The 21,839-nt window shown below is 40.3% G+C and overlaps 1 protein-coding gene and 29 non-coding genes across 30 annotated transcripts in view; all 30 read left to right on the forward strand.

The window, feature by feature from the left end:
• Window positions 1-21,839, forward strand: part of GUCY2D (guanylate cyclase 2D, retinal) — a 604,889-nt gene that overhangs the window by 319,026 nt on the left and 264,024 nt on the right. The window lies entirely within an intron of this gene.
• Window positions 19-90, forward strand: TRNAW-CCA (transfer RNA tryptophan (anticodon CCA)). The gene has a single exon. It is a non-coding gene; the product is annotated as a tRNA-Trp (tRNA).
• On the forward strand, window positions 765-836 carry TRNAW-CCA (transfer RNA tryptophan (anticodon CCA)). The gene has a single exon. It is a non-coding gene; the product is annotated as a tRNA-Trp (tRNA).
• TRNAW-CCA (transfer RNA tryptophan (anticodon CCA)) lies at window positions 1,510-1,581 on the forward strand. The gene has a single exon. It is a non-coding gene; the product is annotated as a tRNA-Trp (tRNA).
• On the forward strand, window positions 2,255-2,326 carry TRNAW-CCA (transfer RNA tryptophan (anticodon CCA)). Its single transcript has one exon. It is a non-coding gene; the product is annotated as a tRNA-Trp (tRNA).
• Window positions 3,000-3,071, forward strand: TRNAW-CCA (transfer RNA tryptophan (anticodon CCA)). The gene has a single exon. It is a non-coding gene; the product is annotated as a tRNA-Trp (tRNA).
• TRNAW-CCA (transfer RNA tryptophan (anticodon CCA)) lies at window positions 3,743-3,814 on the forward strand. Its single transcript has one exon. It is a non-coding gene; the product is annotated as a tRNA-Trp (tRNA).
• On the forward strand, window positions 4,486-4,557 carry TRNAW-CCA (transfer RNA tryptophan (anticodon CCA)). Its single transcript has one exon. It is a non-coding gene; the product is annotated as a tRNA-Trp (tRNA).
• Window positions 5,231-5,302, forward strand: TRNAW-CCA (transfer RNA tryptophan (anticodon CCA)). Its single transcript has one exon. It is a non-coding gene; the product is annotated as a tRNA-Trp (tRNA).
• TRNAW-CCA (transfer RNA tryptophan (anticodon CCA)) lies at window positions 5,976-6,047 on the forward strand. The gene has a single exon. It is a non-coding gene; the product is annotated as a tRNA-Trp (tRNA).
• On the forward strand, window positions 6,721-6,792 carry TRNAW-CCA (transfer RNA tryptophan (anticodon CCA)). The gene has a single exon. It is a non-coding gene; the product is annotated as a tRNA-Trp (tRNA).
• TRNAW-CCA (transfer RNA tryptophan (anticodon CCA)) lies at window positions 7,466-7,537 on the forward strand. Its single transcript has one exon. It is a non-coding gene; the product is annotated as a tRNA-Trp (tRNA).
• On the forward strand, window positions 8,211-8,282 carry TRNAW-CCA (transfer RNA tryptophan (anticodon CCA)). The gene has a single exon. It is a non-coding gene; the product is annotated as a tRNA-Trp (tRNA).
• On the forward strand, window positions 8,956-9,027 carry TRNAW-CCA (transfer RNA tryptophan (anticodon CCA)). The gene has a single exon. It is a non-coding gene; the product is annotated as a tRNA-Trp (tRNA).
• TRNAW-CCA (transfer RNA tryptophan (anticodon CCA)) lies at window positions 9,701-9,772 on the forward strand. Its single transcript has one exon. It is a non-coding gene; the product is annotated as a tRNA-Trp (tRNA).
• On the forward strand, window positions 10,446-10,517 carry TRNAW-CCA (transfer RNA tryptophan (anticodon CCA)). The gene has a single exon. It is a non-coding gene; the product is annotated as a tRNA-Trp (tRNA).
• On the forward strand, window positions 11,191-11,262 carry TRNAW-CCA (transfer RNA tryptophan (anticodon CCA)). Its single transcript has one exon. It is a non-coding gene; the product is annotated as a tRNA-Trp (tRNA).
• On the forward strand, window positions 11,936-12,007 carry TRNAW-CCA (transfer RNA tryptophan (anticodon CCA)). Its single transcript has one exon. It is a non-coding gene; the product is annotated as a tRNA-Trp (tRNA).
• TRNAW-CCA (transfer RNA tryptophan (anticodon CCA)) lies at window positions 12,681-12,752 on the forward strand. Its single transcript has one exon. It is a non-coding gene; the product is annotated as a tRNA-Trp (tRNA).
• On the forward strand, window positions 13,426-13,497 carry TRNAW-CCA (transfer RNA tryptophan (anticodon CCA)). Its single transcript has one exon. It is a non-coding gene; the product is annotated as a tRNA-Trp (tRNA).
• On the forward strand, window positions 14,171-14,242 carry TRNAW-CCA (transfer RNA tryptophan (anticodon CCA)). Its single transcript has one exon. It is a non-coding gene; the product is annotated as a tRNA-Trp (tRNA).
• Window positions 14,916-14,987, forward strand: TRNAW-CCA (transfer RNA tryptophan (anticodon CCA)). Its single transcript has one exon. It is a non-coding gene; the product is annotated as a tRNA-Trp (tRNA).
• TRNAW-CCA (transfer RNA tryptophan (anticodon CCA)) lies at window positions 15,661-15,732 on the forward strand. Its single transcript has one exon. It is a non-coding gene; the product is annotated as a tRNA-Trp (tRNA).
• On the forward strand, window positions 16,406-16,477 carry TRNAW-CCA (transfer RNA tryptophan (anticodon CCA)). The gene has a single exon. It is a non-coding gene; the product is annotated as a tRNA-Trp (tRNA).
• TRNAW-CCA (transfer RNA tryptophan (anticodon CCA)) lies at window positions 17,895-17,966 on the forward strand. The gene has a single exon. It is a non-coding gene; the product is annotated as a tRNA-Trp (tRNA).
• TRNAW-CCA (transfer RNA tryptophan (anticodon CCA)) lies at window positions 18,640-18,711 on the forward strand. Its single transcript has one exon. It is a non-coding gene; the product is annotated as a tRNA-Trp (tRNA).
• TRNAW-CCA (transfer RNA tryptophan (anticodon CCA)) lies at window positions 19,385-19,456 on the forward strand. The gene has a single exon. It is a non-coding gene; the product is annotated as a tRNA-Trp (tRNA).
• TRNAW-CCA (transfer RNA tryptophan (anticodon CCA)) lies at window positions 20,130-20,201 on the forward strand. The gene has a single exon. It is a non-coding gene; the product is annotated as a tRNA-Trp (tRNA).
• Window positions 20,875-20,946, forward strand: TRNAW-CCA (transfer RNA tryptophan (anticodon CCA)). Its single transcript has one exon. It is a non-coding gene; the product is annotated as a tRNA-Trp (tRNA).
• On the forward strand, window positions 21,620-21,691 carry TRNAW-CCA (transfer RNA tryptophan (anticodon CCA)). The gene has a single exon. It is a non-coding gene; the product is annotated as a tRNA-Trp (tRNA).

Consider the following 21,839-nt stretch of genomic DNA (forward strand, 5'->3'; position numbering starts at 1 on the left):
AATACAAAAGAATGCAGGGACCTTGTGGCGCAACGGTAGCGCGTCTGACTCCAGATCAGAAGGTTACGTGTTCAAATCATGTCGGGGTCAGTGAGCTTTTTCACACAAGCCCATGTCTTCACATGGACTCCTTGAAATGCTGTAACCGATTGGTAATATTCTGAAAGGGCAAAACATTGAAAGTACACTTAGCTCACTATCCTCATAGGAGCTGAGAAAGTACACTGTCCACTCTCTCACAGCAATAAAAAAATATCCCTTAGCTTGCTACGCAATTGGGCAAAGTTCTACAACCCTTCTTTTGGGGCTGCTGGTGCAGTTGTATAGAAGTGACTATAAACGCTATATTTTCATTTGAACATGACACTTTTCATGTAGCATGATGTGTTTAAGAAGGTGTTTAGTGTGGCTGCCTTTTAAAATGCTGTTAACCTTTTTCATTTGAAGAGAAAGCAAAGAAAAATAAGCAGTGGGCACAGTAGTGAGTGTCTGAGGATAGAAGCATTGTGTGGCATTTCTGGTATTCTCTTTTTTGCTTAAAATTGTGTAGAGAAGAGAACGCTGGTACCCTCTGTGAGTATAGCATTATTAGCAGTAAACCATTGTTGTCATTGTAAACAAAAGAAAGTCTCTTAGGCCGTCGATCAAACAGTTCCAAAAACTGTCGGTATAACATTACTAGCAGTAAACCCATATTGTCATTGTAAAGAAAAGAAAATCTCTTAGGCCGTCGATGTAACTTTTCCAATACGAAAGAATGCAGGGACCTCGTGGCGCAACGGTAGCGCGTCTGACTCCAGATCAGAAGGTTGCGTGTTCAAATCACGTCGGGGTCAGTGAGCTTTTTCACACAAGCCCATGTCTTCACATGGACTCCTTGAAATGCTGTAACCGATTGGTAAGATTCTGAAAGGGCAAAACATTGAAAGTACACTTAGCTCACTATCCTCATAGGAGCTGAGAAAATACACTGTCCACTCTCTCACAGCAATAAAAAATATCCCTTAGCTTGCTACGCAATTGGGCAAAGTTCTACAACCCTTCTTTTGGGGCTGCTGGTGCAGTTGTATAGAAGTGACTATAAACGCTATATTTTCATTTGAACATGACACTTTTCTTGTAGCATGATGCGTTTAAGAAGGTGTTTAGTGTGGCTGCCTTTTAAAATAATGTTAACCTTTTTCATTTGAAGAGAAAGCAAAGAAAAATAAGCAGTGGGCACAGTAGTGAGTGTCTGAGGATAGAAGCATTGTGTGGCATTTCTGGTATTCTCTTTTTTGCTTCAAATTGTGTAGAGAAGAGAACGCTGGTACCCTCTGTGAGTATAGCATTATTAGCAGTAAACCATTGTTGTCATTGTAAACAAAAGATAGTCTCTTAGGCCGTCGATCAAACAGTTCCAAAAACTGTCGGTATAACATTACTAGCAGTAAACCCATATTGTCATTGTAAAGAAAAGAAAATCTCTTAGGCCGTCGATGTAACTTTTCCAATACGAAAGAATGCAGGGACCTCGTGGCGCAACGGTAGCGCGTCTGACTCCAGATCAGAAGGTTGCGTGTTCAAATCACGTCGGGGTCAGTGAGCTTTTTCACACAAGCCCATGTCTTCACATGGACTCCTTGAAATGCTGTAACCGATTGGTAATATTCTGAAAGGGCAAAACATTGAAAGTACACTTAGCTCACTATCCTCATAGGAGCTGAGAAAGTACACTGTCCACTCTCTCACAGCAATAAAAAATATCCCTTAGCTTGCTACGCAATTGGGCAAAGTTCTACAACCCTTCTTTTGGGGCTGCTGGTGCAGTTGTATAGAAGTGACTATAAACGCTATATTTTCATTTGAACATGACACTTTTCATGTAGCATGATGTGTTTAAGAAGGTGTTTAGTGTGGCTGCCTTTTAAAATGCTGTTAACCTTTTTCATTTGAAGAGAAAGCAAAGAAAAATAAGCAGTGGGCACAGTAGTGAGTGTCTGAGGATAGGAGCATTGTGTGGCATTTCTGGTATTCTCTTTTTTGCTTCAAATTGTGTAGAGAAGAGAACGCTGGTACCCTCTGTGAGTATAGCATTATTAGCAGTAAACCATTGTTGTCATTGTAAACAAAAGAAAGTCTCTTAGGTCGTCGATCAAACAGTTCCAAAAACTGTCAGTATAACATTACTAGCAGTAAACCCATATTGTTATTGTAAAGAAAAGAAAATCTTTTAGGCCGTCGATGTAACTTTTCCAATACAAAAGAATGCAGGGACCTTGTGGCGCAACGGTAGCGCGTCTGACTCCAGATCAGAAGGTTACGTGTTCAAATCATGTCGGGGTCAGTGAGCTTTTTCACACAAGCCCATGTCTTCACATGGACTCCTTGAAATGCTGTAACCGATTGGTAATATTCTGAAAGGGCAAAACATTGAAAGTACACTTAGCTCACTATCCTCATAGGAGCTGAGAAAGTACACTGTCCACTCTCTCACAGCAATAAAAAATATCCCTTAGCTTGCTACGCAATTGGGCAAAGTTCTACAACCCTTCTTTTGGGGCTGCTGGTGCAGTTGTATAGAAGTGACTATAAACGCTATATTTTCATTTGAACATGACACTTTTCATGTAGCATGATGTGTTTAAGAAGGTGTTTAGTGTGGCTGCCTTTTAAAATGCTGTTAACCTTTTTCATTTGAAGAGAAAGCAAAGAAAAATAAGCAGTGGGCACAGTAGTGAGTGTCTGAGGATAGAAGCATTGTGTGGCATTTCTGGTATTCTCTTTTTTGCTTAAAATTGTGTAGAGAAGAGAACGCTGGTACCCTCTGTGAGTATAGCATTATTAGCAGTAAACCATTGTTGTCATTGTAAACAAAAGAAAGTCTCTTAGGTCGTCAATCAAACAGTTCCAAAAACTGTGAGTATAACATTACTAGCAGTAAACCCATTTTGTCATTGTAAAGAAAAGAAAGTCTCTTAGGCCGTCGATGTAACTGTTCCAATATGAAAGAATGCAGGGACCTCGTGGCGCAACGGTAGCGCGTCTGACTCCAGATCAGAAGGTTGCGTGTTCAAATCACGTCGGGGTCAGTGAGCTTTTTCACACAAGCCCATGTCTTCACATGGACTCCTTGAAATGCTGTAACCGATTGGTAAGATTCTGAAAGGGCAAAACATTGAAAGTACACTTAGCTCACTATCCTCATAGGAGCTGAGAAAATACACTGTCCACTCTCTCACAGCAATAAAAAATATCCCTTAGCTTGCTACGCAATTGGGCAAAGTTCTACAACCCTTCTTTTGGGGCTGCTGGTGCAGTTGTATAGAAGTGACTATAAACGCTATATTTTCATTTGAACATGACACTTTTCATGTAGCATGATGTGTTTAAGAAGGTGTTTAGTGTGGCTGCCTTTTAAAATGCTGTTAACCTTTTTCATTTGAAGAGAAAGCAAAGAAAAATAAGCAGTGGGCACAGTAGTGAGTGTCTGAGGATAGAAGCATTGTGTGGCATTTCTGGTATTCTCTTTTGCTTCAAATTGTGTAGAGAAGAGAACGCTGGTACCCTCTGTGAGTATAGCATTATTAGCAGTAAACCATTGTTGTCATTGTAAACAAAAGAAAGTCTCTTAGGTCGTCGATCAAACATTTCCAAAAACTGTCAGTATAACATTACTAGCAGTAAACCCATATTGTCATTGTAAAGAAAAGAAAATCTCTTAGGCCGTCAATATAACTTTTCCAGTACGAAAAAACGCAGGTACCTCGTGGCGCAACGGTAGCGCGTCTGACTCCAGATCAGAAGGTTGCGTGTTCAAATCCCGTCGGGGTCAGTGAGATTTTTCACACAAGCCCATGTCTTCACATGGACTCCTTGAAATCCTGTAACCGATTGGTAATATTCTGAAAGGGCAAAACATTGAAAGTACACTTAGCGCACTATCCTCATAGGAGTTGAGAAAGTACACTGTCCACTCTCTCACAGCAATAAAAAATATCCCTTAGCTTGCTACGCAATTGGGCAAAGTTCTACAACCCTTCTTTTGGGGCTGCTGGTGCAGTTGTATAGAAGTGACTATAAACGCTATATTTTCATTTGAACATGACACTTTTCATGTAGCATGATGTGTTTAAGAAGGTGTTTAGTGTGGCTGCCTTTTAAAATGCTGTTAACCTTTTTCATTTGAAGAGAAAGCAAAGAAAAATAAGCAGTGGGCACAGTAGTGAGTGTCTGAGGATAGAAGCATTGTGTGGCATTTCTGGTATTCTCTTTTGCTTCAAATTGTGTAGAGAAGAGAACGCTGGTACCCTCTGTGAGTATAGCATTATTAGCAGTAAACCATTGTTGTCATTGTAAACAAAAGAAAGTCTCTTAGGTCGTCGATCAAACATTTCCAAAAACTGTCAGTATAACATTACTAGCAGTAAACCCATATTGTCATTGTAAAGAAAAGAAAATCTCTTAGGCCGTCAATATAACTTTTCCAGTACGAAAGAATGCAGGGACCTCGTGGCGCAACGGTAGCGCGTCTGACTCCAGATCAGAAGGTTGCGTGTTCAAATCCCGTCGGGGTCAGTGAGATTTTTCACACAAGCCCATGTCTTCACATGGACTCCTTGAAATGCTGAAACCGATTGGTAATATTCTGAAAGGGCAAAACATTGAAAGTACACTTAGCGCACTATCCTCATAGGAGTTGAGAAAGTACACTGTCCACTCTCTCACAGCAATAAAAAATATCCCTTAGCTTGCTACGCAATTGGGCAAAGTTCTACAACCCTTCTTTTGGGGCTGCTGGTGCAGTTGTATAGAAGTGACTATAAACGCTATATTTTCATTTGAACATGACACTTTTCTTGTAGCATGATGCGTTTAAGAAGGTGTTTAGTGTGGCTGCCTTTTAAAATGCTGTTAACCTTTTTCATTTGAAGAGAAAGCAAAGAAAAATAAGCAGTGGGCACAGTAGTGAGTGTCTGAGGATAGAAGCATTGTGTGGCATTTCTGGTATTCTCTTTTTTGCTTCAAATTGTGTAGAGAAGAGAACGCTGGTACCCTCTGTGAGTATAGCATTATTAGCAGTAAACCATTGTTGTCATTGTACACAAAAGAAAGTCTCTTAGGCCGTCGATCAAACAGTTCCAAAAACTGTCGGTATAACATTACTAGCAGTAAACCCATATTGTCATTGTAAAGAAAAGAAAATCTCTTAGGCCGTCGATGTAACTTTTCCAATACGAAAGAATGCAGGGACCTCGTGGCGCAACGGTAGCGCGTCTGACTCCAGATCAGAAGGTTGCGTGTTCAAATCACGTCGGGGTCAGTGAGCTTTTTCACACAAGCCCATGTCTTCACATGGACTCCTTGAAATGCTGTAACCGATTGGTAATATTCTGAAAGGGCAAAACATTGAAAGTACACTTAGCTCACTATCCTCATAGGAGCTGAGAAAGTACACTGTCCACTCTCTCACAGCAATAAAAAATATCCCTTAGCTTGCTACGCAATTGGGCAAAGTTCTACAACCCTTATTTTGGGGCTGCTGGTGCAGTTGTATAGAAGTGACTATAAACGCTATATTTTCATTTGAACATGACACTTTTCTTGTAGCATGATGCGTTTAAGAAGGTGTTTAGTGTGGCTGCCTTTTAAAATGTTGTTAACCTTTTTCATTTGAAGAGAAAGCAAAGAAAAATAAGCAGTGGGCACAGTAGTGAGTGTCTGAGGATAGAAGCATTGTGTGGCATTTCTGGTATTCTCTTTTTTGCTTCAAATTGTGTAGAGAAGAGAACGCTGGTACCCTCTGTGAGTATAGCATTATTAGCAGTAAACCATTGTTGTCATTGTAAACAAAAGAAAGTCTCTTAGGTCGTCGATCAAACAGTTCCAAAAACTGTCGGTATAACATTACTAGCAGTAAACCCATATTGTTATTGTAAAGAAAAGAAAATCTCTTAGGCCGTCGATGTAACTTTTCCAATACGAAAGAATGCAGGGACCTCGTGGCGCAACGGTAGCGCGTCTGACTCCAGATCAGAAGGTTGCGTGTTCAAATCACGTCGGGGTCGGTGAGCTTTTTCACACAAGCCCATGTCTTCACATGGACTCCTTGAAATGCTGTAACCGATTGGTAATATTCTGAAAGGGCAAAACATTGAAAGTACACTTAGCTCACTATCCTCATAGGAGCTGAGAAAGTACACTGTCCACTCTCTCACAGCAATAAAAAATATCCCTTAGCTTGCTACGCAATTGGGCTAAGTTCTACAACCCTTATTTTGGGGCTGCTGGTGCAGTTGTATAGAAGTGACTATAAACGCTATATTTTCATTTGAACATGACACTTTTCTTGTAGCATGATGCGTTTAAGAAGGTGTTTAGTGTGGCTGCCTTTTAAAATGTTGTTAACCTTTTTCATTTGAAGAGAAAGCAAAGAAAAATAAGCAGTGGGCACAGTAGTGAGTGTCTGAGGATAGAAGCATTGTGTGGCATTTCTGGTATTCTCTTTTTTGCTTCAAATTGTGTAGAGAAGAGAACGCTGGTACCCTCTGTGAGTATAGCATTATTAGCAGTAAACCATTGTTGTCATTGTAAACAAAAGAAAGTCTCTTAGGCCGTCGATCAAACAGTTCCAAAAACTGTGAGTATATTATTACTAGCAGTAAACCCATATTGTCATTGTAAAGAAAAGAAAGTCTCTTAGGCCGTCGATGTAACTTTTCCAATATGAAAGAATGCAGGGACCTTGTGGCGCAACGGTAGCGCGTCTGACTCCAGATCAGAAGGTTGCGTGTTCAAATCACGTCGGGGTCAGTGAGCTTTTTCACACAAGCCCATGTCTTCATATGGACTCCTTGAAATGCTGTAACCGATTGGTAATATTCTGAAAGGGCAAAACATTGAAAGTACACTTAGCTCACTATCCTCATAGGAGCTGAGAAAGTACACTGTCCACTCTCTCACAGCAATAAAAAATATCCCTTAGCTTGCTACGCAATTGGGCAAAGTTCTACAACCCTTCTTTTGGGGCTGCTGGTGCAGTTGTATAGAAGTGACTATAAACGCTATATTTTCATTTGAACATGACACTTTTCTTGTAGCATGATGCGTTTAAGAAGGTGTTTAGTGTGGCTGCCTTTTAAAATGTTGTTAACCTTTTTCATTTGAAGAGAAAGCAAAGAAAAATAAGCAGTGGGCACAGTAGTGAGTGTCTGAGGATAGAAGCATTGTGTGGCATTTCTGGTATTCTCTTTTTTGCTTCAAATTGTGTAGAGAAGAGAACGCTGGTACCCTCTGTGAGTATAGCATTATTAGCAGTAAACCATTGTTGTCATTGTAAACAAAAGAAAGTCTCTTAGGCCGTCGATCAAACAGTTCCAAAAACTGTGAGTATAACATTACTAGCAGTAAACCCATATTGTCATTGTAAAGAAAAGAAAGTCTCTTAGGCCGTCGATGTAACTTTTCCAATACGAAAGAATGCAGGGACCTCGTGGCGCAACGGTAGCGCGTCTGACTCCAGATCAGAAGGTTGCGTGTTCAAATCATGTCGGGGTCAGTGAGCTTTTTTACACAAGCCCATGTCTTCACATGGACTCCTTGAAATGCTGTAACCGATTGGTAATATTCTGAAAGGGCAAAACATTGAAAGTACACTTAGCTCACTATCCTCATAGGAGCTGAGAAAGTACACTGTCCACTCTCTCACAGCAATAAAAAATATCCCTTAGCTTGCTACGCAATTGGGCAAAGTTCTACAACCCTTCTTTTGGGGCTGCTGGTGCAGTTGTATAGAAGTGACTATAAACGCTATATTTTCATTTGAACATGACACTTTTCTTGTAGCATGATGCGTTTAAGAAGGTGTTTAGTGTGGCTGCCTTTTAAAATGTTGTTAACCTTTTTCATTTGAAGAGAAAGCAAAGAAAAATAAGCAGTGGGCACAGTAGTGAGTGTCTGAGGATAGAAGCATTGTGTGGCATTTCTGGTATTCTCTTTTTTGCTTCAAATTGTGTAGAGAAGAGAACGCTGGTACCCTCTGTGAGTATAGCATTATTAGCAGTAAACCATTGTTGTCATTGTAAACAAAAGAAAGTCTCTTAGGCCGTCGATCAAACAGTTCCAAAAACTGTGAGTATAACATTACTAGCAGTAAACCCATATTGTCATTGTAAAGAAAAGAAAGTCTCTTAGGCCGTCGATGTAACTTTTCCAATACGAAAGAATGCAGGGACCTCGTGGCGCAACGGTAGCGCGTCTGACTCCAGATCAGAAGGTTGCGTGTTCAAATCATGTCGGGGTCAGTGAGCTTTTTTACACAAGCCCATGTCTTCACATGGACTCCTTGAAATGCTGTAACCGATTGGTAATATTCTGAAAGGGCAAAACATTGAAAGTACACTTAGCTCACTATCCTCATAGGAGCTGAGAAAGTACACTGTCCACTCTCTCACAGCAATAAAAAATATCCCTTAGCTTGCTACGCAATTGGGCAAAGTTCTACAACCCTTCTTTTGGGGCTGCTGGTGCAGTTGTATAGAAGTGACTATAAACGCTATATTTTCATTTGAACATGACACTTTTCATGTAGCATGATGTGTTTAAGAAGGTGTTTAGTGTGGCTGCCTTTTAAAATGTTGTTAACCTTTTTCATTTGAAGAGAAAGCAAAGAAAAATAAGCAGTGGGCACAGTAGTGAGTGTCTGAGGATAGAAGCATTGTGTGGCATTTCTGGTATTCTCTTTTTTGCTTCAAATTGTGTAGAGAAGAGAACGCTGGTACCCTCTGTGAGTATAGCATTATTAGCAGTAAACCATTGTTGTCATTGTAAACAAAAGAAAGTCTCTTAGGTCGTCGATCAAACAGTTCTAAAAACTGTCGGTATAACATTACTAGCAGTAAACCCATATTGTTATTGTAAAGAAAAGAAAATCTCTTAGGCCGTCGATGTAACTTTTCCAATACGAAAGAATGCAGGGACCTCGTGGCGCAACGGTAGCGCGTCTGACTCCAGATCAGAAGGTTGCGTGTTCAAATCACGTCGGGGTCGGTGAGCTTTTTCACACAAGCCCATGTCTTCACATGGACTCCTTGAAATGCTGTAACCGATTGGTAATATTCTGAAAGGGCAAAACATTGAAAGTACACTTAGCTCACTATCCTCATAGGAGCTGAGAAAGTACACTGTCCACTCTCTCACAGCAATAAAAAATATCCCTTAGCTTGCTACGCAATTGGGCTAAGTTCTACAACCCTTATTTTGGGGCTGCTGGTGCAGTTGTATAGAAGTGACTATAAACGCTATATTTTCATTTGAACATGACACTTTTCTTGTAGCATGATGCGTTTAAGAAGGTGTTTAGTGTGGCTGCCTTTTAAAATGTTGTTAACCTTTTTCATTTGAAGAGAAAGCAAAGAAAAATAAGCAGTGGGCACAGTAGTGAGTGTCTGAGGATAGAAGCATTGTGTGGCATTTCTGGTATTCTCTTTTTTGCTTCAAATTGTGTAGAGAAGAGAACGCTGGTACCCTCTGTGAGTATAGCATTATTAGCAGTAAACCATTGTTGTCATTGTAAACAAAAGAAAGTCTCTTAGGCCGTCGATCAAACAGTTCCAAAAACTGTGAGTATATTATTACTAGCAGTAAACCCATATTGTCATTGTAAAGAAAAGAAAGTCTCTTAGGCCGTCGATGTAACTTTTCCAATACGAAAGAATGCAGGGACCTTGTGGCGCAACGGTAGCGCGTCTGACTCCAGATCAGAAGGTTGCGTGTTCAAATCACGTCGGGGTCAGTGAGCTTTTTCACACAAGCCCATGTCTTCATATGGACTCCTTGAAATGCTGTAACCGATTGGTAATATTCTGAAAGGGCAAAACATTGAAAGTACACTTAGCTCACTATCCTCATAGGAGCTGAGAAAGTACACTGTCCACTCTCTCACAGCAATAAAAAATATCCCTTAGCTTGCTACGCAATTGGGCAAAGTTCTACAACCCTTCTTTTGGGGCTGCTGGTGCAGTTGTATAGAAGTGACTATAAACGCTATATTTTCATTTGAACATGACACTTTTCTTGTAGCATGATGCGTTTAAGAAGGTGTTTAGTGTGGCTGCCTTTTAAAATGTTGTTAACCTTTTTCATTTGAAGAGAAAGCAAAGAAAAATAAGCAGTGGGCACAGTAGTGAGTGTCTGAGGATAGAAGCATTGTGTGGCATTTCTGGTATTCTCTTTTTTGCTTCAAATTGTGTAGAGAAGAGAACGCTGGTACCCTCTGTGAGTATAGCATTATTAGCAGTAAACCATTGTTGTCATTGTAAACAAAAGAAAGTCTCTTAGGACGTCGATCAAACAGTTCCAAAAACTGTGAGTATAACATTACTAGCAGTAAACCCATATTGTCATTGTAAAGAAAAGAAAGTCTCTTAGGCCGTCGATGTAACTTTTCCAATACGAAAGAATGCAGGGACCTCGTGGCGCAACGGTAGCGCGTCTGACTCCAGATCAGAAGGTTGCGTGTTCAAATCATGTCGGGGTCAGTGAGCTTTTTTACACAAGCCCATGTCTTCACATGGACTCCTTGAAATGCTGTAACCGATTGGTAATATTCTGAAAGGGCAAAACATTGAAAGTACACTTAGCTCACTATCCTCATAGGAGCTGAGAAAGTACACTGTCCACTCTCTCACAGCAATAAAAAATATCCCTTAGCTTGCTACGCAATTGGGCAAAGTTCTACAACCCTTCTTTTGGGGCTGCTGGTGCAGTTGTATAGAAGTGACTATAAACGCTATATTTTCATTTGAACATGACACTTTTCTTGTAGCATGATGCGTTTAAGAAGGTGTTTAGTGTGGCTGCCTTTTAAAATGTTGTTAACCTTTTTCATTTGAAGAGAAAGCAAAGAAAAATAAGCAGTGGGCACAGTAGTGAGTGTCTGAGGATAGAAGCATTGTGTGGCATTTCTGGTATTCTCTTTTTTGCTTCAAATTGTGTAGAGAAGAGAACGCTGGTACCCTCTGTGAGTATAGCATTATTAGCAGTAAACCATTGTTGTCATTGTAAACAAAAGAAAGTCTCTTAGGCCGTCGATCAAACAGTTCCAAAAACTGTGAGTATAACATTACTAGCAGTAAAGCCATATTGTCATTGTAAAGAAAAGAAAATCTCTTAGGCCGTCGATGTAACTTTTCCAATACAAAACAATGCAGGGACCTCGTGGCGCAACGGTAGCGCGTCTGACTCCAGAACAGAAGGGTGCGTGTTCAAATCACGTCGGGGTCAGTGAGCTTTTTCACACAAGCCCATGTCTTCACATGGACTCCTTGAAATGCTGTAACCGATTGGTAATATTCTGAAAGGGCAAAACATTGAAAGTACTCTTAGCTCACTATCCTCATAGGAGCTGAGAAAGTACACTGTCCACTCTCTCACAGCAATAAAAAATATCCCTCAGCTTGCTACGTAGTTGGGCAAAGTTCTACAACCCTTCTTTTGGGGCTGCTGGTGCAGTTGTATAGAAGTGACTATAAACGCTATATTTTCATTTGAACATGACACTTTTCTTGTAGCATGATGCGTTTAAGAAGGTGTTTAGTGTGGCTGCCTTTTAAAATGTTGTTAACCTTTTTCATTTGAAGAGAAAGCAAAGAAAAATAAGCAGTGGGCACAGTAGTGAGTGTCTGAGGATAGAAGCATTGTGTGGCATTTCTGGTATTCTCTTTTTTGCTTCAAATTGTGTAGAGAAGAGAACGCTGGTACCCTCTGTGAGTATAGCATTATTAGCAGTAAACCATTGTTGTCATTGTAAACAAAAGAAAGTCTCTTAGGCCATCGATCAAACAGTTCCAAAAACTGTGAGTATAACATTACTAGCAGTAAACCCATATTGTCATTGTAAAGAAAAGAAAGTCTCTTAGGCCATCGATGTAACTTTTCCAATATGAAAGAATGCAGGGACTTCGTGGCGCAACGGTAGCGCGTCTGACTCCAGATCAGAATGTTGCGTGTTCAAATCACGTCGGGGTCAGTGAGCTTTTTCACACAAGCCCATGTCTTCACATGGACTCCTTGAAATGCTGTAACCGATTGGTAATATTCTGAAAGGGCAAAACATTGAAAGTACACTTAGCTCACTATCCTCATAGGAGCTGAGAAAATACACTGTCCACTCTCTCACAGCAATAAAAAATATCCCTTAGCTTGCTACGCAATTGGGCAAAGTTCTACAACCCTTCTTTTGGGGCTGCTGGTGCAGTTGTATAGAAGTGACTATAAACGCTATATTTTCATTTGAACATGACACTTTTCATGTAGCATGATGTGTTTAAGAAGGTGTTTAGTGTGGCTGCCTTTTAAAATGCTGTTAACCTTTTTCATTTGAAGAGAAAGCAAAGAAAAATAAGCAGTGGGCACAGTAGTGAGTGTCTGAGGATAGAAGCATTGTGTGGCATTTCTGGTATTCTCTTTTTTGCTTCAAATTGTGTAGAGAAGAGAACGCTGGTACCCTCTGTGAGTATAGCATTATTAGCAGTAAACCATTGTTGTCATTGTAAACAAAAGAAAGTCTCTTAGGGCGTCGATCAAACAGTTCCAAAAACTGTCAGTATAACATTACTAGCAGTAAACCCATATTGTCATTGTAAAGAAAAGAAAATCTCTTAGGCCGTCGATGTAACTTTTCCAATACGAAAGAATACAGGGACCTCGGGGCGCAACGGTAGCGCGTCTGACTCCAGATCAGAAGGTTACGTGTTCAAATCACGTCGGGGTCAGTGAGCTTTTTCACACAAGCCCATGTCTTCACATGGACTCCTTGAAATGCTGTAACCGATTGGTAATATTCTGAAAGGGCAAAACATTGAAAGTACACTTAGCTCACTATCCTCATAGGAGCTGAGAAAGTACACTGTCCACTCTCTCACAGCAATAAAAAATATCCCTTAGCTTGCTACGCAATTGGGCAAAGTTCTACAACCCTTCTTTTGGGGCTGCTGGTGCAGTTGTATAGAAGTGACTATAAACGCTATATTTTCATTTGAACATGACACTTTTCATGTAGCATGATGCGTTTAAGAAGGTGTTTAGTGTGGCTGCCTTTTAAAATGTTGTTAACCTTTTTCATTTGAAGAGAAAGCAAAGAAAAATAAGCAGTGGGCACAGTAGTGAGTGTCTGAGGATAGAAGCATTGTGTGGCATTTCTGGTATTCTCTTTTTTGCTTCAAATTGTGTAGAGAAGAGAACGCTGGTACCCTCTGTGAGTATAGCATTATTAGCAGTAAACCATTGTTGTCATTGTAAACAAAAGAAAGTCTCTTAGGCCATCGATCAAACAGTTCCAAAAACTGTGAGTATAACATTACTAGCAGTAAACCCATATTGTCATTGTAAAGAAAAGAAAGTCTCTTAGGCCATCGATGTAACTTTTCCAATATGAAAGAATGCAGGGACTTCGTGGCGCAACGGTAGCGCGTCTGACTCCAGATCAGAAGGTTGCGTGTTCAAATCACGTCGGGGTCAGTGAGCTTTTTCACACAAGCCCGTGTCTTCACATGGACTCCTTGAAATGCTGTAACCGATTGGTAATATTCTGAAAGGGCAAAACATTGAAAGTACACTTAGCTCACTATCCTCATAGGAGCTGAGAAAGTACACTGTCCACTCTCTCACAGCAATAAAAAATATCCCTTAGCTTGCTACGCAATTGGGCAAAGTTCTACAACCCTTCTTTTGGGGCTGCTGGTGCAGTTGTATAGAAGTGACTATAAACGCTATATTTTCATTTGAACATGACACTTTTCATGTAGCATGATGTGTTTAAGAAGGTGTTTAGTGTGGCTGCCTTTTAAAATGCTGTTAACCTTTTTCATTTGAAGAGAAAGCAAAGAAAAATAAGCAGTGGGCACAGTAGTGAGTGTCTGAGGATAGAAGCATTGTGTGGCATTTCTGGTATTCTCTTTTTTGCTTCAAATTGTGTAGAGAAGAGAACGCTGGTACCCTCTGTGAGTATAGCATTATTAGCAGTAAACCATTGTTGTCATTGTAAACAAAAGAAAGTCTCTTAGGTCGTCGATCAAACAGTTCCAAAAACTGTCAGTATAACATTACTAGCAGTAAACCCATATTGTCATTGTAAAGAAAAGAAAATCTCTTAGGCCGTCGATGTAACTTTTCCAATACAAAAGAATGCAGGGAACTCGTGGCGCAACGGTAGCGCGTCTGACTCCAGATCAGAAGGTTGCGTGTTCAAATCACGTCGGGGTCAGTGAGTTTTTTCACACAAGCCCATGCCTTCACATGGACTCCTTGAAATGCTGTAACCGATTGGTAATATTCTGAAAGGGCAAAACATTGAAAGTACACTTAGCTCACTATCCTCATAGGAGCTGAGAAAGTACACTATCCACTCTCTCACAGCAATAAAAAATATCCCTTAGCTTGCTACGCAATTGGGCAAAGTTCTACAACCCTTCTTTTGGGGCTGCTGGTGCAGTTGTATAGAAGTGACTATAAACGCTATATTTTCATTTGAACATGACACTTTTCATGTAGCATGATGTGTTTAAGAAGGTGTTTAGTGTGGCTGCCTTTTAAAATGCTGTTAACCTTTTTCATTTGAAGAGAAAGCAAAGAAAAATAAGCAGTGGGCACAGTAGTGAGTGTCTGAGGATAGAAGCATTGTGTGGCATTTCTGGTATTCTCTTTTTTGCTTCAAATTGTGTAGAGAAGAGAACGCTGGTACCCTCTGTGAGTATAGCATTATTAGCAGTAAACCATTGTTGTCATTGTAAACAAAAGAAAGTCTCTTAGGTCGTCGATCAAACAGTTCCAAAAACTGTCAGTATAACATTACTAGCAGTAAACCCATATTGTCATTGTAAAGAAAAGAAAATCTCTTAGGCCGTCGATGTAACTTTTCCAATACAAAAGAATGCAGGGACCTCGTGGCGCAACGGTAGCGCGTCTGACTCCAGATCAGAAGGGTGCGTGTTCAAATCACGTCGGGGGCAGTGAGCTTTTTCACACAAGCCCATGTCTTCACATGGACTCCTTGAAATGCTGTAACCGATTGGTAATATTCTGAAAGGGCAAAACATTGAAAGTACACTTAGCTCACTATCCTCATAGGAGCTGAGAAAGTACACTGTCCACTCTCTCACAGCAATAAAAAATATCCCTTAGCTTGCTACGCAATTGGGCAAAGTTCTACAACCCTTATTTTGGGGCTGCTGGTGCAGTTGTATAGAAGTGACTATAAACGCTATATTTTCATTTGAACATGACACTTTTCTTGTAGCATGATGCGTTTAAGAAGGTGTTTAGTGTGGCTGCCTTTTAAAATGCTGTTAACCTTTTTCATTTGAAGAGAAAGCAAAGAAAAATAAGCAGTGGGCACAGTAGTGAGTGTCTGAGGATAGAAGCATTGTGTGGCATTTCTTGTATTCTCTTTTTTGCTTAAAATTGTGTAGAGAAGAGAACGCTGGTACCCTCTGTGAGTATAGCATTATTAGCAGTAAACCATTGTTGTCATTGTAAACAAAAGAATGTCTCTTAGGTCGTCGATCAAACAGTTCCAAAAACTGTCAGTATAACATTACTAGCAGTAAACCCATTTTGTCATTGTAAAGAAAAGAAAGTCTCTTAGGCCGTCGATGTAACTGTTCCAATATGAAAGAATGCAGGGACCTCATGGCGCAACGGTAGCGCGTCTGACTCCAAATCAGAAGGTTGCGTGTTCAAATCACGTCGGGGTCAGTGAGCTTTTTCACACAAGCCCATGTCTTCACATGGACTCCTTGAAATGCTGTAACCGATTGGTAATATTCTGAAAGGGCAAAACATTGAAAGTACACTTAGCTCACTATCCTCATAGGAGCTGAGAAAGTACACTGTCCACTCTCTCACAGTAATAAAAAATATCCCAGAGCTTGCTACGCAATTGGGCAAAGTTCTACAACCCTTCTTTTGGGGCTGCTGGTGCAGTTGTATAGAAGTGACTATAAACGCTATATTTTCATTTGAACATGACACTTTTCTTGTAGCATGAGGCGTTTAAGAAGGTGTTTAGTGTGGCTGCCTTTTAAAATGCTGTTAACCTTTTTCATTTGAAGAGAAAGCAAAGAAAAATAAGCAGTGGGCACAGTAGTGAGTGTCTGAGGATAGAAGCATTGTGTGGCATTTCTGATATTCTCTTTTTTGCTTAAAATTGTGTAGAGAAGAGAACGCTGGTACCCTCTGTGAGTATAGCATTATTAGCAGTAAACCATTGTTGTCATTGTAAACAAAAGAAAGTCTCTTAGGCCGTCGATCAAACAGTTCCAAAAACTGTGAGTATATTATTACTAGCAGTAAACCCATATTGTCATTGTAAAGAAAAGAAAGTCTCTTAGGCCGTCGATGTAACTTTTCCAATACGAAAGAATGCAGGGACCTCGTGGCGCAACGGTAGCGCGTCTGACTCCAGATCAGAAGGTTGCGTGTTCAAATCACGTCGGGGTCAGTGAGCTTTTTCACACAAGCCCATGTCTTCATATGGACTCCTTGAAATGCTGTAACCGATTGGTAATATTCTGAAAGGGCAAAACATTGAAAGTACACTTAGCTCACTATCCTCATAGGAGCTGAGAAAGTACACTGTCCACTCTCTCACAGCAATAAAAAATATCCCTTAGCTTGCTACGCAATTGGGCAAAGTTATACAACCCTTCTTTTGGGGCTGCTGGTGCAGTTGTATAGAAGTGACTATAAACGCTATATTTTCATTTGAACATGACACTTTTCTTGTAGCATGATGCGTTTAAAAAGGTGTTTAGTGTGGCTGCCTTTTAAAATGTTGTTAACCTTTTTCATTTGAAGAGAAAGCAAAGAAAAATAAGCAGTGGGCACAGTAGTGAGTGTCTGAGGATAGAAGCATTGTGTGGCATTTCTGGTATTCTCTTTTTTGCTTCAAATTGTGTAGAGAAGAGAACGCTGGTACCCTCTGTGAGTATAGCATTATTAGCAGTAAACCATTGTTGTCATTGTAAACAAAAGAAAGTCTCTTAGGCCGTCGATCAAACAGTTCCAAAAACTGTGAGTATATTATTACTAGCAGTAAACCCATATTGTCATTGTAAAGAAAAGAAAGTCTCTTAGGCCGTTGATGTAACTTTTCCAATACGAAAGAATGCAGGGACCTCGTGGCGCAACGGTAGCGGTCTGACTCCAGATCAGAAGGTTGCGTGTACAAATCACGTCGGGGTCAGTGAGCTTTTTCACACAAGCCCATGTCTTCATATGGACTCCTTGAAATGCTGTAACCGATTGGTAATATTCTGAAAGGGCAAAACATTGAAAGTACACTTAGCTCACTATCCTCATAGGAGCTGAGAAAGTACACTGTCCACTCTCTCACAGCAATAAAAAATATCCCTTAGCTTGCTACGCAATTGGGCAAAGTTCTACAACCCTTCTTTTGGGGCTGCTGGTGCAGTTGTATAGAAGTGACTATAAACGCTATATTTTCATTTGAACATGACACTTTTCTTGTAGCATGATGCGTTTAAAAAGGTGTTTAGTGTGGCTGCCTTTTAAAATGTTGTTAACCTTTTTCATTTGAAGAGAAAGCAAAGAAAAATAAGCAGTGGGCACAGTAGTGAGTGTCTGAGGATAGAAGCATTGTGTGGCATTTCTGGTATTCTCTTTTTTGCTTCAAATTGTGTAGAGAAGAGAACGCTGGTACCCTCTGTGAGTATAGCATTATTAGCAGTAAACCATTGTTGTCATTGTAAACAAAAGAAAGTCTCTTAGGCCGTCGATCAAACAGTTCCAAAAACTGTGAGTATAACATTACTAGCAGTAAACCCATATTGTCATTGTAAAGAAAAGAAAGTCTCTTAGGCCGTCGATGTAACTTTTCCAATACGAAAGAATGCAGGGACCTCGTGGCGCGACGGTAGCGCGTCTGACTCCAGATCAGAAGGTTGCGTGTTCAAATCATGTCGGGGTCAGTGAGCTTTTTCACACAAGCCCATGTCTTCACATGGACTCCTTGAAATGCTGTAACCGATTGGTAATATTCTGAAAGGGCAAAACATTGAAAGTACACTTAGCTCACTATCCTCATAGGAGCTGAGAAAGTACACTGTCCACTCTCTCACAGCAATAAAAAATATCCCTTAGCTTGCTACGCAATTGGGCAAAGTTCTACAACCCTTCTTTTGGGGCTGCTGGTGCAGTTGTATAGAAGTGACTGTAAACGCTATATTTTCATTTGAACATGACACTTTTCATGTAGCATGATGTGTTTAAGAAGGTGTTTAGTGTGGCTGCCTTTTAAAATGCTGTTAACCTTTTTCATTTGAAGAGAAAGCAAAGAAAAATAAGCAGTGGGCACAGTAGTGAGTGACTGAGGATAGAAGCATTGTGTGGCATTTCTGGTATTCTCTTTTTTGCTTCAAATTGTGTAGAGAAGAGAACGCTGGTACCCTCTGTGAGTATAGCATTATTAGCAGTAAACCATTGTTGTCATTGTAAACAAAAGAAAGTCTCTTAGGGCGTCGATCAAACAGTTCCAAAAACTGTCAGTATAACATTACTAGCAGTAAACCCATATTGTCACTGTAAAGAAAAGAAAATCTCTTAGGCCGTCGATGTAACTTTTCCAATTCGAAAGAATGTAAGGACCTCGTGGTGCAACGGTAGCGCGTCTGACTCCAGATCAGAAGGTTGCGTGTTCAAATCACGTCGGGGTCAGTGAGCTTTTTCACACAAGCCCATGCCTTCACATGGACTCCTTGAAATGCTGTAACCGATTGGTAATATTCTGAAAGGGCAAAACATTGAAAGTACACTTAGCTCACTATCCTCATAGGAGCTGAGAAAGTACACTGTCCACTCTCTCACAGCAATAAAAAATATCCCTTAGCTTGCTACGCAATTGGGCAAAGTTCTACAACCCTTCTTTTGGGGCTGCTGGTGCAGTTGTATAGAAGTGACTATAAACGCTATATTTTCATTTGAACATGACACTTTTCTTGTAGCATGATGCGTTTAAAAAGGTGTTTAGTGTGGCTGCCTTTTAAAATGTTGTTAACCTTTTTCATTTGAAGAGAAAGCAAAGAAAAATAAGCAGTGGGCACAGTAGTGAGTGTCTGAGGATAGAAGCATTGTGTGGCATTTCTGGTATTCTCTTTTTTGCTTCAAATTGTGTAGAGAAGAGAACGCTGGTACCCTCTGTGAGTATAGCATTATTAGCAGTAAACCATTGTTGTCATTGTAAACAAAAGAAAGTCTCTTAGGCCGTCGATCAAACAGTTCCAAAAACTGTGAGTATATTATTACTAGCAGTAAACCCATATTGTCATTGTAAAGAAAAGAAAGTCTCTTAGGCCGTTGATGTAACTTTTCCAATACGAAAGAATGCAGGGACCTCGTGGCGCAACGGTAGCGCGTCTGACTCCAGATCAGAAGGTTGCGTGTGCAAATCACGTCGGGGTCAGTGAGCTTTTTCACACAAGCCCATGTCTTCATATGGACTCCTTGAAATGCTGTAACCGATTGGTAATATTCTGAAAGGGCAAAACATTGAAAGTACACTTAGCTCACTATCCTCATAGGAGCTGAGAAAGTACACTGTCCACTCTCTCACAGCAATAAAAAATATCCCTTAGCTTGCTACGCAATTGGGCAAAGTTCTACAACCCTTCTTTTGGGGCTGCTGGTGCAGTTGTATAGAAGTGACTATAAACGCTATATTTTCATTTGAACATGACACTTTTCTTGTAGCATGATGCGTTTAAAAAGGTGTTTAGTGTGGCTGCCTTTCAAAATGTTGTTAACCTTTTTCATTTGAAGAGAAAGCAAAGAAAAATAAGCAGTGGGCACAGTAGTGAGTGTCTGAGGATAGAAGCATTGTGTGGCATTTCTGGTATTCTCTTTTTTGCTTCAAATTGTGTAGAGAAGAGAACGCTGGTACCCTCTGTGAGTATAGCATTATTAGCAGTAAACCATTGTTGTCATTGTAAACAAAAGAAAGTCTCTTAGGCCGTCGATCAAACAGTTCTAAAAACTGTGAGTATAACATTACTAGCAGTAAACCCATATTGTCATTGTAAAGAAAAGAAAGTCTCTTAGGCCGTCGATGTAACTTTTCCAATACGAAAGAATGCAGGGACCTCGTGGCGCAACGGTAGCGCGTCTTACTCCAGATCAGAAGGTTGCGTGTTCAAATCATGTCGGGGTCAGTGAGCTTTTTCACACAAGCCCATGTCTTCACATGGACTCCTTGAAATGCTGTAACCGATTGGTAATATTCTGAAAGGGCAAAACATTGAAAGTACACTTAGCTCACTATCCTCATAGGAGCTGAGAAAGTACACTGTCCACTCTCTCACAGCAATAAAAAATATCCCTTAGCTTGCTACGCAATTGGGCAAAGTTCTACAACCCTTCTTTTGGGGCTGCTGGTGCAGTTGTATAGAAGTGACTGTAAACGCTATATTTTCATTTGAACATGACACTTTTCATGTAGCATGATGTGTTTAAGAAGGTGTTTAGTGTGGCTGCCTTTTAAAATGCTGTTAACCTTTTTCATTTGAAGAGAAAGCAAAGAAAAATAAGCAGTGGGCACAGTAGTGAGTGTCTGAGGATAGAAGCATTGCGTGGCATTTCTGGTATTCTCTTTTTTGCTTCAAATTGTGTAGAGAAGAGAACGCTGGTACCCTCTGTGAGTATAGCATTATTAGCAGTAAACCATTGTTGTCATTGTAAACAAAAGAAAGTCTCTTAGGTCGTCGATCAAACAGTTCCAAAAACTGTCAGTATAACATTACTAGCAGTAAATCCATATTGTCATTGTAAAGAAAAGAAAATCTCTTAGGCCGTCGATGTAACTTTTCCAATACAAAAGAATGCAGGGACCTCGTGGCGCAACGGTAGCGCGTCTGACTCCAGAACAGAAGGGTGCGTGTTCAAATCACGTCGGGGTCAATGAGCTTTTTCACACAAGCCCATGTCTTCACATGGACTCCTTGAAATGCTGTAACCGATTGGTAATATTCTGAAAGGGCAAAACATTGAAAGTACACTTAGCTCACTATCCTCATAGGAGCTGAGAAAGTACACTGTCCACTCTCTCACAGCAATAAAAAATATCCCTTAGCTTGCTACGCAATTGGGCAAAGTTCTACAACCCTTCTTTTGGAGCTGCTGGTGCAGTTGTATAGAAGTGACTATAAACGCTATATTTTCATTTGAACATGACACTTTTCTTGTAGCATGATGCGTTTAAGAAGGTGTTTAGTGTGGCTGCCTTTTAAAATGTTGTTAACCTTTTTCATTTGAAGAGAAAGCAAAGAAAAATAAGCAGTGGGCACAGTAGTGAGTGTCTGAGGATAGAAGCATTGTGTGGCATTTCTGGTATTCTCTTTTTTGCTTCAAATTGTGTAGAGAAGAGAACGCTGGTACCCTCTGTGAGTATAGCATTATTAGCAGTAAACCATTGTTGTCATTGTAAACAAAAGAAAGTCTCTTAGGCCATCGATCAAACAGTTCCAAAAACTGTGAGTATAACATTACTAGCAGTAAACCCATATTGTCATTGTAAAGAAAAGAAAGTCTCTTAGGCCATCGATGTAACTTTTCCAATACGAAAGAATGCAGGGACTTCGTGGTGCAACGGTAGCGCGTCTGACTCCAGATCAAAAGGTTGCGTGTTCAAATCACGTCGGGGTCAGTGAGCTTTTTCACACAAGCCCATGTCTTCACATGGACTCCTTGAAATGCTGTAACCGATTGGTAATATTCTGAAAGGGCAAACATTGAAAGTACACTTAGCTCTTATCCTCATAGGAGCTGAGAAAGTACACTGTCCACTCTCTCAC

The sequence above is a fragment of the Hyperolius riggenbachi genome, chromosome 3 (genome assembly GCF_040937935.1).
Source record: "Hyperolius riggenbachi isolate aHypRig1 chromosome 3, aHypRig1.pri, whole genome shotgun sequence".
NCBI classification, from domain to species: Eukaryota; Metazoa; Chordata; class Amphibia; order Anura; family Hyperoliidae; genus Hyperolius; species Hyperolius riggenbachi.